Below are 13,989 nucleotides of genomic sequence, written 5' to 3' on the forward strand. Positions count from 1 at the left end.
TACCGCACCGGACGTCTACGACCCGTGTACAACTACCGTCGCCAAGACCGGACCGACAAGTACCCCAACAACGTGTGTACCACTACCGTCGAACTTGAAGACCCCGTGGACGTCAAGTTCCTTGACGTGACCCCGAACATCTACGGAGTGTGTACAACTACGAAACGTGTACGACTACTTCCCCTACGACCCGTGAACGACTACTTCCCTCGACGATTTCGAATCGCCCCGAAATGCACGCTTCAAAGGTATAACCGCCGAGACGATGACCCGTGGACGAATGCATGTTGTGTGAGATGAACCGTATGTTTGCACCGTGCCCGTTTGCTTTATGCACATTCCTTCTCGTTTGCCATGCCCGATAACCAGGATCACCCCACCATCTTTTGCATGTTCCGCACATCCGCACACTTGCTCTTTTGCACCGGTATCTCAATGAGTTGTCGGATCATCGGAATGTTGTCGTGGCACCATTTCCGTTGTAGTTGCCGTGGCACCCCTTTCGTTCCGCCACGTTGACAAATGCTTCATAACATGCTCATGTCAACGTTTTCATAAAATTGCATAAAAACTTGCATATGTCATCCGCATCATGATAACAACAATTAAAATGTTTACAATTGTTGTTTGCGTTAAATTGCTAAATAACATATGGGGCTTTCCGGAATTGTTGTTTGTTGTTCCGGCCCCATTTAAACTTGCCTAGATAGGTAGATTTCATATGCTTCACCCCTTGCCATGTTTAATAACTTTTAATTCTGTTGGGTACATAAACGAGAGTGAACTAAATAATTGATGTGGTGTTTCGTCAATATGCAACTCGTTGCATATTGAGCTCCACTTAATTTGTAGTGTTGTTTGTTGCACTTTGCCATGCCATGCATCATTAAATCGGACATGCATCATACTTGTTTGTGCATCATGCCATGTGTATGTGGTGGTTGTTTACTATGTTGTTTGTTTCTTTCCGGGTTGCTTCTCTCGTTAGCTTCGGTTTCGTTCGGGAGTTGTGAGGATTCGTTCGACTACGTCTGTTTGTCTTCTTCATGGACTCGTTCTTCTTCCTTGCGGGATCTCAGGCAAGATGACCATACCCTTGAAATCACTTCTATCTTTGCTTGCTAGTTGTTCGCTCTATTGCTATGCCGCGCTACCTACCACTTGCTATATCATGCCTCCCATATTGCCATGTCAAGCCTCTAACCCACCTTTCCTAGCAAACCGTTGTTTGGCTATGTTACCGCTTTTGCTCAGCCCCTCTTATAGCGTTGCTAGTTGCAGGTGAAGATGAAGTTGGTTCCATGTTGGAACATGGATATGTTGGGATATCACAATATCTCTTATATTATTAATGCATCTATATACTTGGTAAAGGGTGGAAGGCTCGGCCTTATGCCTGGTGTTTTGTTCCACTCTTGCCGCCCTAGTTTCCGTCATACCGGTGTTATGTTCCTTGATTTTGCGCCCCTTACGCGGTTGGGTGATTTATGGGACCCCCTTGACAGTTCGCCTTGAATTAAACTCCTCCAGCAAGGCCCAACATTGGTTTTACCATTTGCCTAACAACCTATTACCTTTCCCTTGGGAGTAATTAACCCGAGGGTCATCTTTATTTTAGCCCCCGGGGCCAATGCTTCTCTAAGTGTTGGTCCGAACTAGAGCACCGTGCGGGACCGTCCCTTGGCAACTTGGGTTACGTTGGTACCTGTACGCTGCGCTCATCCGGTGTGCCCTGAGAACGAGATATGTGCAGCTCCTATCGGGATTTGTCGGCACAGTCGGGTGGTTTTGCTGGTCTTGTTTTACCATTGTCGAAATGTCTTGTAACCGGGATTCCGAGACTGATCGGGTCTTCCCGGGAGAAGGAATATCCTTCGTTGACCGTGAGAGCTTGTGATGGGCTAAGTTGGGACACCCCTGCAGGGTATTATCTTTCGAAAGCTGTCCCGCGGTTATGTGGCAGATGGGAATTTGTTAATGTCCGGTTGTAGAGAACTTGACACTTGACTTAATTAAAATACATCAACCGCGTGTGTAGCCGTGATGGTCTCTTCTCGGCGGAGTCCGGGAAGTGAACACGGTTCTTGTGTTATGGTTGTGCGTAAGTAGTTTCAGGATCACTTCTAGCTTCACGACCGTTGAGTTGCTTCTCTTCTCGCTCTTATTTGCATATGTTAGCCACCATACATGCTAGTGCTTGCTGCAGCTCCACCTCACTACCCTTTCCTACCCATAAGCTTAAATAGTCTTGATCTCGCGGGTGTGAGATTGCTGAGTCCTCGTGACTCACCAGATACTTCCAAACGGTTGCAGGTGCCGACGATACCAGTGCAGGTGATGCAACCGAGCTCAAGTGGGAGTTCGACGAGGACCTTGGTCGTTACTATGTTTCGTTTCCTGTTGATCAGTAGTGGAGCCCAGTTGGGACGATCGGGGATCTAGCATTTGGGGTTATCTTCTTTTTATTTGGATTTGACCGTAGTCGGTCTATGTGTGTATCTTGAATGATGTATGAATTTATTTATGTATTGCGTGAAGTGGCGATTGTAAGCCAACTCTTTATCCCATTCTTGTTCATTACACGGGATTGTGTGAAGATAACCCTTCTTGCGACAAAACCACCATGCGGTTATGCCTCCAAGTCATGCCTCGACACGTGGGAGATATAGCCGCATCGTGGGTGTTACAGGCCTGGTCTTCAATCCCGCTGATCGGGTCTTCAATGATGAAGCAGGGGCAACAAGGACAAGGTGGGGGTCACTGATGGATCACTAACCAACCTATACTTAGCAGTTTAGGATAAGCAGGTAGGTAACAATAAGCAGGTTACAAAAGCAGGCTATGCATCAGAATAGGAGCAATCAATCACAATAGCAAAATCTAGTGCAAGCATGAGAGAATGGAATGGGCGATATCGGGATGATCAAAGGGGGGCTTGCCTGGTTGCTCTGGCAAGGAGGGGTCGTTGTCGATGTAGTCGATCACCGGGGCATCATCGGCCTCAGGGTCTACCGGAGAGAAGAGGGGGAAGAAACAGTAAATATAAGCAAACAGATGCAATGCTAAGAATGACATGACGATAAGCAGAACTAGGGTCGACCTAACGTAGTGCTACACGTTGCAGACGGAGGGGGTAAACATCCGAGGATGAATTCCCGACGTTAGGTGGATTCCTGACAAAGGAAAAGAGGGGGAAAGTTCCAAGTTCAGCATCCTAGGGGCATGTGACAGATGAACAGACCACGTATTCGGATTCGTTGGATTTTTCTGAGCAACTTTCATGTATAAAGTTTTTCCATCCGAGCTACGGTTTATTTTATATGACTTTTCGAAGATTTAACAATATTCTGAAAGTATTATTAATTCTAAAACAAAGTTATTGCACCAGCATGATGTCATCGTGAAGTCAGCGGTCAACACTGACCATTGACTAGTCAACCGGGCGGTGGGGCCCGTCTGTCATTGACAAGTGACTAACTAACAGTTTTAATTAACTAATCAAGTTAGTTAGGTAAACTAAACAAGGTTAATTAAGCCAATTAATTGGTTAATTAATTAATTAATTAATTTCATTATTTCCTTTTTGGAAAAGGGGCGTGGGGCCCGTTGTCATAGGCCTAGGCCACAAACGGGGATTGGGCGCGGGCATACCGGGCGGCGGATGCGGGCATGGGCACTGGGTGCCAGTGCCCGGGCGGGCCAGGCCGACGGGGTGCGACGGGGCACTGGTGCAGGGGCCAGCGGTCGGAGGCGGGCGACGCGGGGCGAGGGGCGTGGCCCGACGAGCGGTGGCCGGGCGGGCGGGCGGCGCGAGCGGCGCGTGGCGCGGGCAGGCGGCGGGGGCAGCAGGGGAGGCTGCGCGCGCGGAGGCAGCAGCGGTGACACCAGGCAGCAGCAGCAGCGCTGCGTGGCGGCGAGCTACGGGGGCGACGTCGGCTGGAGGCGGCGCGGGGAGGCCGGCCGGCAGCGGCACATCTGCAGGCAGCGGGGAGCAGCAGCAACACAGCGCGCGAGCGGGCACCGGGGTGCAGTGGCGTGCTGCAGGGAGGGGCGGGACGGACGACGCGGACGGGCGTCGGCGGAAAGCAGCACAACAGCAGCTGTCGGGGGCGTAGCGGGCGTCGTAGACACGCACAGCCAGGCGAGTGCGAGAGCGCACAGGACGCGGATGTGACCGCGGTGAGCGCGCGTCGACCGCGGCCACCGGCCGGACTGGTGCGGCACGGCATAGTTCTACGGCCCTGGAAACGGAGGGGGGCACGGGTAGCCAGAGGGAGGGGGAGAAGGATGCTCACGGCGAGGCACACGGTGGCCGGCGGTAGTTTAGAAGCGCAGGAGCTTTACGCAGACGGAGGTGCGCCGGTGGCCGATGGGGACGGGAGCTCGAAGCTGGAGACGCGAGGCCTCCCCGGCTCCTGTTGTTGGACGCGAGGACGAGGACGAGGCACGAGCAGCTTCTGGTCGTCCTGGCGCAGCCCCAGGGTGGCGCCGGAGCGCGCGGACGATGGCGGACGGCGACAGGGACCTCCGGTGAGCGACGAGGAGAAGAGGATCTGGGCGAGGAGGGGAGAGAGAGTCCGAGAGGGAGAGGGGGAAATATCTGCGTGGGGAGGGGGCTGACGAGGACGAGGTCGAGGGGGGAGGGCTCGTCCTTATCCCCGGCGTTGCCGCGGCGCGGGGCGGCGACCGCGGGCACGGGCGCTCGGTCGCCCGCACAGTGAAGACGACGCGGGAGGGGGAGCTGGGCGGCCTGGGTCGGCCAGGTGGGCTGAGGCCCAAGGGGGGCGCGGTGGCCAGCTGGGCTAGTTGGCTTGGGCCAGGCACTGTGCACTCGGACCAGTGCACAGTGGCCTGTGCTCTTTCTCGTTTTTTAAAATTAAAATAGAGAGAGGAAAAGATTTATTTGAGCATCCAAAGGATTTAGGAAAAATATGGGACTTGGCCCATTAATTCCTCCACATTTTTAGGTATTGCCACAAATAGTTTGGAGGCAAGAGGATTTGACTAGGAATTTTGGAAATTGGGAATGGCATATTTAAATGCTGCTAGAACACTAATTAATTTCCAGGGGCAATTTGGGAACTCCAAAGATTTTGGTTTTAACATGAAAAATACTTAGAGAATATTTGTCATATTGTGAACTATTTTGATTGCATGAAAGAAGAAGCAAATATTTGACATGCAATTTAAATTTGAAGCAGATTTTGGACAAGTGGCATTTTGGCATGATGATCATGATGACATGACCTTTTTTTAGGGGAGATTACCGTAGTGTGATGCTGGGGATGTTACAGGGAAGGCGTGGCTACAGTACCGCCGCCTGGCGGGCGATCACTGTAGCCACTTCTCGTCTCTTCTGATTAATAGCGCACAGACTTTGAGGGAGGGGAGGGCCGCCTCCTGGGAGTCGGCCTCCCCCCATGCTGACTGATGGGAGCTCGCCGCCTTCTGGCTTCTCACGGACAGGTAGGGCCCGCTGCCTGGGGCCGTACCGACAGCCCATAATGGGAGCATGGCCTTCTCTACCATGGGTGATGTCATGGGCTGCATGGCAATAGTGCCGCACCGGGCGGGGGATGTCCGCCCAGTACGCCGCACTGTGGCCACGCTCTGCCCTGGATTCAGGGATGGCAGGCTGCACTGTAGCCATGCCCCGTCTCGTCATCATAATGTGGCGCAAGCTTCAAGGGGGCAGAGGGGCCGCCTGCTAGGAGCCGGCCTCTCTGTAGGCCGCCTGCTCGGAGTTGGCCCGCTCGGCGATCGTCTGTTGTGCTTTGCCGCCTTCTGGTAGCCGGCCGTATGGACCAGCCGACCCCAAGAAGGCGGCCTTTAGTCTTTGATTCTTGAGGGGCACAGCCGGCCCCGATGTCTTGAAATACCATGGGAGGCTGATGAGGTTACCTGTGGTCATTTACTCCGACAATAACCCAAAACTTGAAAACTTCAATCACACAAAACTCAACAAAACCTTCGTGAGATCTGTTAGTGTAAGAAAAATAAATCACTACTATAAGTGCCGTGTCAAACCAATTCATATTTTATTTTTGCATTATATCTACTGTATTCCAGCTGTTCTATGGCAAAAACTCATCAAAGAAAACCATAGAGCCATCAAAATAAGCACACAACGCAAAGAAAACAGAATCTGTCAAAACAGAACAGTCTATAGCAACCTGACTATTTCGAAAACTTCTGGAACTCCAAAAATTCTGAAAAATTAGGACGACCTGAGAAATTTGTATGTTAATCTTCTGCAGAAAGAATTGGTATTTTATCACGCTCTGGTAAAAAATGAGAATTGTTTTCGTGAGAGCAAACTTTTCTGTTTTTTCAGCAAGATTAAACAACTATCACCCAAGAAGATCCAAAAGGCTTTACTTGGCACAAACACTAATTAAAACACAAAAAACACAATCATAACAGTAGCATAATTGTGCAAACACACAATAACAGAAAGCAAAAGGAAAAAATAAATTTTATTCATTGGATTGCCTCCCAACAAGCGCTATAGTTTTACGCCCTTAGCTAGGCATAAGGCAAGGATCTAAGTTTTGTGATCTTAGGTTCGAGATCCATAAGATGCCCTCATGATTGATTCATATGGTGGCCTAATTCTTGTTCTAGGGAAATGTTCCATAACCTTCCTCAAAGGAAATTGGAAGTTAATATTGCCTTCTTTCATATCAATCACGACACCAATAGTGCGTAGAAACGGTCTACCAAGAATAATTGGACAAGACGGATTGCAATCAATATCAAGAACAATAAAATCTATGGGCACATAATTCCTATTTGCAAGAATAAAAACATCATAAATTCTTCCCATAGGCCTTTTAATAGTAGAATCCGCCAAGTGCAAATTTAAAGAACGTTCTTGAAGATCGGTAAAACCAAGCACATCACATAAAGATTTCGGAATTGTAGAAACACTAGCACCCAAGTCACACAAAGCAGAGCACTCATAATTTTTAATCTTGACTTTGATAGTAGGTTCCCACTCATCATGCAATTTTCTAGGAATTGATACTTCTAATTCCAATTTTTCTTCAAAAGCATTCATCATAGCATCAACAATATGTTTAGTAAAAGCTTTATTTTCTCATAAGCATGGGGTGAATTTATCATGGATTGCAACAAAGAAATACAATCAATCAAAGTGCAACTATCATAATTAAAGTTTTTGTAATCCAAAAGAGTGGGCACATCACTAGCTAAAGTTTTGACCTCTTCAAACCCACTTTCATCAATTTTCTCAATAAGATTTCACTACTGCAGAATGCTGCTAACGCGACACTATGATCAAAGACCCTTCAAGAAAATGTGTGCGATGCAATAATCGCAAACGGTGCTATGTGAAAACCGTCAGAAATGATGCAAAACGTTTGCGATGGAGGATGCATCAAACATGGTTCAGATTTTAGTTGCGTGTGCGATGCAGGGCATACGGTTCAGCTCAATTAACCATTTGCGATGATGAGGAACAAAAGAAACGGGCAGCCAGATGAAGGTGTGTGCGATGTACATCATACGGTTCACTCGGATGAACTGTTTGTGATTAGGCAACACAAAAGAAACGGTCAGCAAGATTCAAGGTGTGTGCGATATACGGCATGCAGTTAACTCGGATGAATTATTTGCGTTGAGACATGAGAACAGAAACGGTTCAAATGAACAAGATGTGTGTGATACGAGACAAACAGCTCTGTAATGAGAAACGTGTTCGAAGACCGATAAGAACATAGACGATTACTGATAACAAGCCATGTGTGTTGTGAGCAAACGATTGCTGGTATACAATTGTGAGTGATTGAAGAAAACATCACCGACGGGTTCCATTGTTTAGTCCGTGTGCGATGTGATTTTCTTTGTCCGCACAGCATCTACGCTCTGTCTATAGAGCATCAACATATATACTTAAAAAGGCAACATTGCATAACCAAATTAAGCATACAATTACACAAGTGACTACACACATAACATTTGCACACACCAAAGTAAGCAATTACATGCATACTAAAGTAGGAGAAATGAGGATATAATCATCTACTTATTGCTGCAACGACGCTTGCCATTGCTCTGCTTCCAGCTGGATCCCTGGCCGTTTTGGGGAAGGAAGGACTTCCTCATGTCAACGATCCGCCGGTACATGTCGTAGCTCGTGTACGCCTCCTTGGCCGCGTACACGACATGAGATTTCTCGAGTTTCTCCATCCAGGCCGAGTGCCAGGCACGCTTGTCCTTGTTGCAAGAATCCTTCATGTCTCTGTAGTAGGGGTTGATGATGGCCTCGGCGAGGTGAACCAGTGAGTCCTTCTCATGCTCCTTCCTGCCCCAGATCTTGTATTGGCCCTGGATGTCGACAAGATTCTGGCAGGTGATGCCCAAACTCTCGAGCGCCTTTACATTGTTGGTGATGTCCACTGTAGCGAACATGTAGTGGGGGCTGTTGACAAACCTGGCAAAACGCTCGCAAGGCCTTGTGGCCAGACAGTAGTGGTAGACAAGGACGTGGTGGCGCATGCACATCTGGGCGACGGCGACCTTGGGACGAGACCCGGCACGAGCGCGGGTGTACTCGAGGTCGAACCCGACCACCTTGTACTTCTCCTAATCAAGCAACAACTCCATGATGTGGATGGAGTGCTCCGCCCAGACCGGGTCGTTGGTGTACACCACCGAGAGGTCCATGAACCTTCTGTGGGTGTCCACCACGGCACGCATGGTGAAGTGCTGCTCGTCGTCGGCAGCCGCTCGGAGCGCCATTTGAGCCACGCAGGATACCCTCTAAGAATTTCTCGTGGTGGGTGTGCTTCTTGCAATGGTGGGGCGCGATCGAAAGGTTGAAGAGACACAAGGGTAGGTTAAATGGCCGCTGTAATAAATGGGGGCCGGCCAGCCTGTAATCGTCACGTCTTGTCACGGTGTTCATAGCAGAGGATTCCAGAATCCAGTGCACACTTGACAACACCGCACCCCAGGCGTGGACACTCGAGTGTGATAATTAATTCTGCGCTCTACAGTGCACACGGTGGAAGAAACCAATTGTGTGCAATAATGTCGAAGATCGCAGTCGAGTTAGCTACACAAACCGTGTGCTGTGAGATCGACAAGGTAAACTGATTCGAGAATGGTTAATAAAATCTAAGACCATTGCATATTAAGGTTAAAATAGTGCTAGCAATATATGAGTCTCATACGATGCCATTTCAACGATTGTACCACAAAAGCTCGAAATGTTACAAGGTTCAAATTCCAGAGTTATATGGCTCAAATTTGAAGATTACAAGGTGCAAACTCATATTAGAAATGAAATTCAGTTCATCAGCTGCAAACGCTCGCGCTGATGCGCTGAACATGGATATCAGAGAGGTTCAAACTAATATCACCGCTTCTAAGTCTGGCTTCGAAATCTAACAATTTATGCAAAGGGGTCAGCCACTGAGAAGTCATGTATGGGGTTGACCTGATGACTTCCGATTACTCTGTCATCTGAAGTTCCAAAATGAAATTCAACATTTTTGGAGCCTACTCCATTCTGCCGCAGGCGTCGACGCTGATCAACAGACCATTCATTTTCGCGAAATAAATGTAGGGCAAACTTCATTTCCTTCAGCACCCTTGCTTTGAGAACAAAGAACCTGGCGAATATAATCTCCGGTAAGGTCCCTCGGTAGGAGTTCAAAGTAATTTCTGAGAGATGCAGATCTAGGAATTCGACATGATTGTTATATTGTATCACATTATCCACCACTGATACTAATCTTATCTGCGAAAGAAGAAAACGTGTTAGTGCCTACATGCAGTTTTGAACATTACTACAGGACTAGCTATTTGGTTTGCAGGATTTGTAAAATGCACTAACAAGCCATCTTCGATCTGACATGATTAACATGGGCATTTGATTACATTCTAGAAAAATGTAGCCTTCTTCGCAAGAGGTTGGAGTGGATATAAAGTTCCCTAAGAAAACTAGTACAGATGAATCCAAAGGAGAAATGCTTATTGATTGTAACCATATGAATCAAGCAACCAATATGGGGGGGGGGGCATGTATGTACTGAAATCCTCCAAAAGAACCTTCAAAATCGTAGTACATTGTCATTGTAAACTTGGAAAAAGGTGTCACAAATTGAACTCCCTTATGGTTAACATTTTATAGGAAAGGAACATCACCTCGATATATAGCTTCTCCAGGCACGGAAAGCATCTCAGGAAACTGACAACTTGCTCTAGGTCAGGCCCGATAGATTCTAGTGCCAAGACCTTCACTGTGCACAGTTTCGGGGTCAAGCTTGTCAGAATCATTTCTGAATGACAGACGAACAAACATCTTCAAAATTAGAAATAATGTTGATTTGTAGAAGGAGAGGTAGAAGGTGGCTGTTGTACCTGTACGGGTGTGGATCCAATAACAAGTTCGGAGTAGTTGTCAGACGAGTAGCCCACCACTGTCAATTTCGGCGCAGAAATGACATTGATTCTTGTTGGACCTTCTTGATCAACTACAAGTAATCTCTCAAGTGCAGGTGTGTCCTGGAATCGTGGTCCACCTTTTGTGGTGTCTTCCTGCCGCACCATCAACACACATAAATAGTCCGGAGAGTCATGGAGGTGATGTGGAAGGTACTCAACCCATTGTTCGCCTGAAGACGAAGGTACTCGAGTGTAGTACAGCCACGGAGCAGGCGCTCCATGTCACCCTTTGGGAGGTTGATGGCGACGAGCTCGAGGTGTTTCAGTCGTGGTAGAATAAGAGCGGGCGCGTCATTAAGGGGCGGGAAATGGCAGTTCCTGAACTTGGCGACGCGCAGCGTGGGCGCGAGGCGGAGTGCGGACGTTGGCAGCGACCGCATATGCCCATCATCAAAAGTGAACTCCTCGAGCTGATCTAGGGTGGGGGATCGGAACCAGTTGTCAAGCTTGGCTCGGTCCTTGCCGTTGGAATGGAACTTGCCCATTCTAAGGCCTTTGGTTGGGCCAAGGTGACTGCTGAGGATCTTGGAGAACACATCCAAGCTTTTGCGATAGCCATGGCAGAGCTCGTGGGTGTCGATGAGGACGAGAGGGCTGGAGTTCCATAGGGGGCGCCACCGCCGGGAAAGGAGGGTTGTCCGCGCCCCATATTTGATTGGGAGGAGGGAGATGATGACTCTCAACATATCATCGGGGAGGCTGCTGATTAAGTTTAGGCCTGCTGGAGTCGCTTGCGGTTCTAGCTCGCCCCGCCTCCGCTTGTTGGCAGCCCCGTTCTCCACCTCCGGAGTCTCCTTGTCAGCGGCGCTTTCTGATAAAAATGGGAGTACAGGGAATATTTAGTTAAAATAGGGCAATAGAAAAGTGTATTGGTAACTAGAAGTTATTAGGTAGGAATATAGTAAGATATGGGAATAACAATTGGTTGCTTAAATACTACACAGTTCATTTGACATTGCTGGGTAAGTCAACATATGCAGATAGTTGAAAAGAAAACTTACTTCGAACAAAGTCTGGATGGATGATTTTGTTGGGGAAGTTAGCATATATCTCATGACCAGGCCCTTCTATGTGCAGTGCAATTTTAGTGCCAGCTTTCAGTACATAAAACTTTGCAATTTCATTCCAAAAGCCAGTGCCAAAATAGGAGTCACCACGTTCATCAAGTCTTACAGTAGGAACGATTGTAAACCATCGTTTGTGCGCAGTATGACATTTGTGGAGCCTTGATGTATGTAAAGGGAAAAATTGTGCACTACATAATCTGTTGCATAGCGAGGGATGTCCTGCAGAAAATGGTAGGGTTGTTAAAGAAAATATGGTAACATGCAAATATGGGCCCAAATTGAAAGAACTGTACAGCAGTTGAAATCGAAGGACAAAAGTCTATAATTAAACAGATAGGGTAAACATGATGTCATGGAAATATGAGAGTAATCGAAAGAACAATACATCATTAATTTGCCTAATATAGAAAGAAGAGGGGAAAATCCCCTTTGACATATATGGTGCATGTGGCACCTTTTATCGAAATGTAGCAATATTTAGAATATGTTCAGGAAAGTGGGCCATGCCAACCGATTTAGGGTGAGATTTAACATACCGCGCGCGTCCTCAAGTTATCTGGTACGATGAGATGTAATCTCTGGCGGCAGTCGCCAAGTCCTGAAGTATCGGCACACTGTACATTCCATGAATGAAAGAAAACCCTCAAATCAGCTCGAATAAAAATGAATTCACGACGATTTCCGCCGGGTGATTAGAGGAGGTAGATGAACTGGGATAGGAGATGAGATGATAGCTCGTTAAATTAGTTACCTTGTCGTCCATGAGAAAGAACCCTCAGTACTGCAGATTCCCGAACCGAGCGGAGCTGGGTCGACCGCGAGCAGCATCGAGAAAGTCGATGGCGATAGGCGGCGGCAAGCAGAAGTGGCGAAATGCGGTGGGCTTTGCCGGCAGCCTGGCGGCGACGGCAGGCGTCGAGCTATGTGTTTATCGCCGCGATAGCCAGTGGCATGGCATAGATGCGGCGGAGCTTGTGCTGGTGTGAATGGGGAACGTACCGGAGGGGCCGAGGGGGTGGCAGGCGGGGTAAGGGTTTTTGTGACGTGGGGATGGTGAGGGTTTTCTTTTTTCTTTTTTGAATTGGGTGGTGAGGGTTTCTGTCCCACAAAGAACTTTGGGGGCGACGGTTTGCTAGACGAACCGTGTGTGATTGACGCAACAGGCAAAATGATAGTCATTGCACACGGTTCAAATTTTGGGAACCGTGTGTGATTGACGTACTACCTCCATCCTGGTTTATTGGTCCCCCGTTGTAATTTTTACCAAAATTTGGCGAAATATTTAACATACTCAGACATAGATAATAAGCGTACACGTACATAAGCATAGTTCAACCATAAGTACATAGTTCAACCGTCATTAAGCATACTCAAGCGTACATAGTTCGATCCATCCCACATCTCATCTCACATGCGGCCGACACGATCCTGAAGCTTCTCCAGGTACTCGGCATACGCATCGTGCGCCACCTTGCGAGAATACTTCTGCTTGAAGGAGCGAACGGCCCGTCCTCTTGCATGCGCCAAAACACTTAGATACGCGTCAAGAATCTTATGGTTGTAAAATGGGCATACATAGCCGTCGTTCCAGGTCCTAATACGCCTGTTATGCATTCCCGCATAAAGCTCCCTCAGGATTCGCCTCTTGTACCTCCTCTGGGCATCTTCATCCTCGCTGTCCACATTGTCAGACAACACCTAGACATATAGTAAAGCAAATTTGGCATCAAATCACTGATTACATGTCGTGAAGTAGGATTAGGAATTTATGGCTATTTATTTATACATATTCAGAGATTATGGTTCGATTTTTAATCACAGTCGTCTATGTACAAACCAATCTTGAAGAAAATAATGGCACAAACAAATGTAGGTCATTCAAAATCAATTGTCAAGTCCTGGCTAGGAATTATTAGCACGAACACTAACCCTAGTCGGAATACTAGCAGAAATCATTTGCACAGATGAAACAACTAATCACTTATCACTTGTACCATTCAAACAATCAATACACTACACGGATCTAACGAAACTTACTCATATTTCATGGATTGGGAGAACATAACCACAGGATTTCTATTCAAAAAAGTGGGAGGCAGGAGTAACCAGAGAAACCCTATGATCTATTTGACACATAAATGGGTATAGATGACTAACCAGCTATCCGTCGTCGTCAGAGTCGTCGCCGGAGTGGTCGTCGTAGTCGTCGCTGGAGTGGTCGTCGGAGTCGGTGTGGAACTCCGCCTCCGGCTGTGGAAGCTCGACGCTGTGGACGACGTCAGGGTGTAGCGATAACTCGTCGGCGGTGACGGCAACCTCTGTCTCCATCTCCACGCCGTGCTTCGGTGCTTTAGCAGCCCCAGCGTCGCCACTCCCTCCGATGGGGTGCTTCGGCGGCATCCTGATACACTGATGGCTTTGAGGACTGAGAGCGGCTCGAGGATGCAAG

Source organism: Aegilops tauschii, chromosome 4 (genome assembly GCF_002575655.3).
Source record: "Aegilops tauschii subsp. strangulata cultivar AL8/78 chromosome 4, Aet v6.0, whole genome shotgun sequence".
Classification (NCBI taxonomy): Eukaryota; Viridiplantae; Streptophyta; class Magnoliopsida; order Poales; family Poaceae; genus Aegilops; species Aegilops tauschii.